The sequence below is a fragment of the Vipera ursinii genome (assembly GCF_947247035.1).
Source record: "Vipera ursinii genome assembly, chromosome: 1".
Lineage (NCBI taxonomy): Eukaryota > Metazoa > Chordata > Lepidosauria > Squamata > Viperidae > Vipera > Vipera ursinii.
The window spans coordinates 126,557,744-126,562,392 of NC_139512.1; the positions used below are offsets into that span (position 1 = coordinate 126,557,744).

General features: G+C 40.6%; 1 long non-coding RNA gene across 2 annotated transcripts in view; it reads right to left on the reverse strand.

Moving 5' to 3' along the window:
* Positions 1-4,186, reverse strand: part of LOC310632617 — a 7,550-nt gene extending 3,364 nt beyond the window's left edge. The window contains exon 1 of one of the 2 annotated variants that reach the window (XR_014490883.1): positions 3,360-4,186. This is a non-coding gene — a long non-coding RNA (uncharacterized lncRNA). Of the gene's footprint in view, positions 1-1,810; positions 3,060-3,359 lie in introns of those variants that run through there. The other variant, XR_014490884.1, reaches the window with a different exon arrangement.
* Between the last annotated feature and the right edge of the window lie 463 nt (positions 4,187-4,649).

Here is a 4,649-nt window from a genome sequence, read left to right on the forward strand (position 1 = left end):
ATCGATATTATAAAGAATGTAATGTTGGCTCTGCCATTGATGGCATACCAGCTTTGTGGTTTCAGTGTTTGTCCGTGCCCTGGCTTTAGGGACAGGTTAAATTTCACTGGGACTTCGCAGTCAGACCATTTGTAAAAGCAAAGTGCCAACTCTCACCCAGTGCCATTAACAGCTATGCTGTCCAGCTCACAAGAAACACTGAACTATGCCAGCCCACTAATTGCACGTGACTGAGCATTTTGCCTAACTGAAAAAAAACAAAGGCAGGCTTTCTTTGGGTGTGTGTGTGTGTGTGTGTGTGTAGTAACTATCTTAATATACAGTTTGAAGGGTTTCTGTAAGTTTTTCAAATGAATGAGGTTTTTTTAAAAAAAAATATATGGGAAGATTAAAAGTGATATAAGTGATTCATGTTACATGGAAGCAGACAGCATATTTCCAATGCTTGAGTTTACTACTGAATTTCTGTTTTGGCTCTTGAGATATCAAGTGTTTGAATAAGAAATAATCCTGTGAGTTATTGTTATTTTTCAATCAGTGATGCTTTTTCTTCGATTTTCACTTGAGAAGCCTGTGTTCATCCATTAATTCCATTTTGTTTTACACGTTTGAGAGGGAACCGGAGTTTTCCTTGATTGCACTGGGCATTTTTTGTGTCATAATCTTGGCTAACATCCCACAAGAAACACCCAAGTTCATCACGCCCTGTTCCTGGATAAAATCAGAATGTAGTCTGTTAACACAGATATATTTTAAATTGGATAAAGAAGGATTGGAAAACTGAAAGGCTGGTCGTTTGCAGAACCCAGGGAGTTTACATTTTAAAATTTTGCACGTTAGAGAGATAAAAAAAGAAACTCAATGTAAGGTTGCCTGAAATTAGTGCAGGTTCGCATCCCACCAGGCTCAAGGTTGGACTCAGCCTTCCATCCTTCCGAGGGAGGTAAAATGAGGACCCAGATTGTTGGGGGCAATAAGCTGACTTTGTAATAATGCCGGCTTGGGGGTGTGTGAAAGCCCTAATAAGCAGGCATATACATAGAATGAAGGCTACTGCTAAGCTTGTAAGCCGCCCTGAGTCTTCGGAGAAGGGCGGGATATAAATGGAAATTAAAATTTTAAAAATTTAAAAAAAAATCAGGAAGACAATGCATCTACTGCTTTTAAACCTAAACATAGTCTGATGCTCTCTGTTTGCCCTTAATCAAAGTCAAATGGACAACAAAATTTGGCTCATTCAGGGAATAGACACCGTAAGAAATTTTAGGACTGTACTGATATAAGCCAGTGTTTTCCCACCTTAGCGACTTTGACATGTATGGATTTCAACTTCGTGCTGGCTGGGGAATTCTGAGACTTGAAGTCCACATCTCTTAAAATGGCCAAGGTTGAGAAATACTGATGTAAGCTACAATAATTAATAATTTAATAAATATTGCTAAGCACATTGATTTGTGCTTAGATTGTAAGCCGCCCTGAGTCTTCGGAGAAGAGCGGGATATAAATGGGATTAAAATAAATAAATAATGGAATCTTGAAAGCCTGACAGAGTTTCTTCTTTCCTCCCTCTTTTATACCCAAGAGAGCCAATCTTGAGTTTCTTCTTCACCCTTCCTGTCTTCCTGGACTAAGCTGATGTTTTTGTAATGGCTGCTGCATACTTTTTTCAAGCCTACCTTTGTACTCTTCTATGAACATTAATTTCCATTCTTGCTGCCATGACCTTGCACTTGTTTTGTTCCCAGCCCATTATGAGAACTTTAAATAACAGTTAGCTGTGTTGATATAAAAGGAATAGTTCCCCTCTTACGCTGGTGTAGGCTTTCACAGACGGTATCTCTTAGGCAGTGTTGGGCTTCAGGATTTAGTGTCCGTAGTTCAGAGAACAGACTTCCTGACATTTTGTCGGCAACTGGTGTCAGACCCGCCCTTGCCAATCTGCACCAATCAGAAACCAGCTCAGGTAAAGGCCAATCAGAAGTCAGCTGCCTATAAAGAAAGGAGCCCAGTTAATCTCTGCTTGGTTGCCTTTGGTCTGCATAGGAGGCTACTTTGCTTCTGAAAATGTCAACCACGCTCTACAGCCAAACATAAGAAATCTGTTTTCTAATCTACACCATGTTCACTAATCCCTGAAGCCCAACACTACCCTGCAGTCCCCCTTTATTCAGACATTGTTAGCTTGGAACAAGTTAAACAGATATGCACAACATCCAATAATTCCTAGTAAGTAGAATTTATTGTACAAAGACTAAAAAGCCATTATAGAGAAGTTCTAACAACTGCTGATGTCAGTGAGATAATATTGAAACGTTTGCTTCTCTTTTGCCTGCTCGAGCTATGCAGTGGGTCTTTTTCTGGATGGGAGGGCCCATTCCCATCCACCTCCTGTTCTAGCAATAGGCAGGTTGTTTTCTGCTGACTATGTGAGAACTAACTTTCATATCACTTCAAATTGTATAAAAGCCATCATGTTTTGCCTTCCATTGCTGTGGAGAATTCAGCTGAGCTGTTGTAAGTTATAGCTGGAGGTGTTTGAAGTGTTGGGAGTGGGGGGGGAGAGGGAAGAGTCCACTTCCTCTCATCCAGTTGCTAGCCAGCCCATACTGCAGTCATTTCTCTCCCATCCATCATTTGATTTCTCTGTTGCACTTGCTTCGTGTGTTCCTTTCATATCCCATCAACTGCGATTCACCTTTGCTTTGACAGTAAACCTCTGGGCTTCCAACAAGATGGAGAACAAAACAGAACTCCATTACTTTATCTGGGCAAGAAGGAACATTTTTCACCATTTCATTTTAACACAAATTCGAAATGTAGCCTTACATTTAGTTGCAGCAGCCTCATTTCTCCTCATCGCAGTGTCCCAAAAAAACAACAGATGTTGAACTTGGTATGTGTGGCTTATTGGCCATTTACCCTACACTGTGTTTCTCAGTTGCAATCCTTTCATTCTGCCTTAGTGTAAAAACCCGGTTGTTTGCATTAGCCACTTTCGATTCTCCAGCTCTACAGGCCCAGCTAATTGCATAATTGGGAGCCCCTTCTCCCTGGGGCCATTTGTGTTGTTATATCTTCCCCATTTAAGCCCGGAGATGCCCAAACAGGGAATAAGAGGAGGAGCAAACAAATGAGGAGCAAACAAATGGTCTTTATGAAGACAGGCAAGGTTTTGTAGTGTGCTAACATGTGCATGTTTGCCATGTTGGTTGCTGACATGCTAAAAGGCATCAGTAGCAAAGCCAAAGTAGAAAGCTAATCACTTCACTTATTATAAGTGGTAATCAGAAATCAGGACAATGCCACTCAGGGGTGACAACACAATGCAGTTGTCAAAGGGAGGACTTAATGACTGTTACCTTTGAAACTCTTGTAACATGTTAAACTCTATCAGAGTTGAATCCAAACTGATCTCAGTAGGCACTCAATTCATCTCATGTGTCACTGCATCATAATGAAACAACCTATGCTATGGAATCAGAAGTGAAGCTGAATTTCTCCAGCAGTGATGGCGTATTGGAGACCAAGGTTTACCCCACCCCCACACAAAAAAAGTTTTGGGGGAAAAATGAGTAGGATGCCCAGTCAAACCATAGATTTCTCAGATTTCTTCAGTGGTGAGATTTTTGCAAGGATGGAATTAACAATGTTGGCATGCCCATTTCCAATCCCTCAGCTGACTTTGATTTAAATCACTTGATTTCTGTTTAAGGTAATGAGTGCCAAAACCAAGATTTTACATATTACAAAACCACCTTAGATGGTCTTGGTATAGGTGGAAAAATACCGCTTTGACATTTTACTGCTAAGGACAATTTAAGCCTGTTTCACTCATGGGCTGGAGACAAGAAGCCAAGCAACATCATGTGGACAAGATATTGCTAGCCCATAACTGTGCTGCACTATGATGCTCTGAGACCCACAAAATGGGGAAAGATCCTATGTGCCTTCATATGCTAGGAGTACAATGAAGCCCTAGATTCTCTACTGATATATTCATTTTCTGTGAAGCACACTGGCTCAGTGTTTTAAAGACACTGGAGGAGGTCTGTACGACATTGGTTCAAGTTCTAGTACTGTGTGACGGAGTGAGCTCCTGTCGCTTTCCTCAGCATATGCCAGCCACATGGTTTGAAAGCATGCAAATGCAAGTAGATAAATAGGTACCACTTTGTTGGGGGAAAGATGGCATTTTCAGTGACAATACTAGTACAATTGGTGGGGAAAGCCCTGGATAACACTGTCAACACGAAAAGCAACTATTTTGTATTAACTCTATATGGCTGTACATAACTCTGTAATGTAACATCGCCATACGCTAAATAATAAGCTGGCATGGCATCAGAGTGCCCATTAAAGCAACTGATAAATGAAGCCATTTTCAGACTAGATGGCCTGGAACTAAATTTGTATTTCCCCAGACTTTCCATGTAATCCCATTATAGAAACCTAGAATTCTTTTCTATAATTCCATCAAGGATTATTAGGAAGGTGGGCTTATTCTCTAGAGAATTTCTGATTTTCTAGGACATCATCGATAAAGTGCTGCCCTTGACTGGACAAAGCAAAAAACAGTCTCCCCCCAAAAAGCTTGCTCCCACTTATTAAGGATTAGCAGAAATAAAATCAAGGAGAAAAATAAATAAATG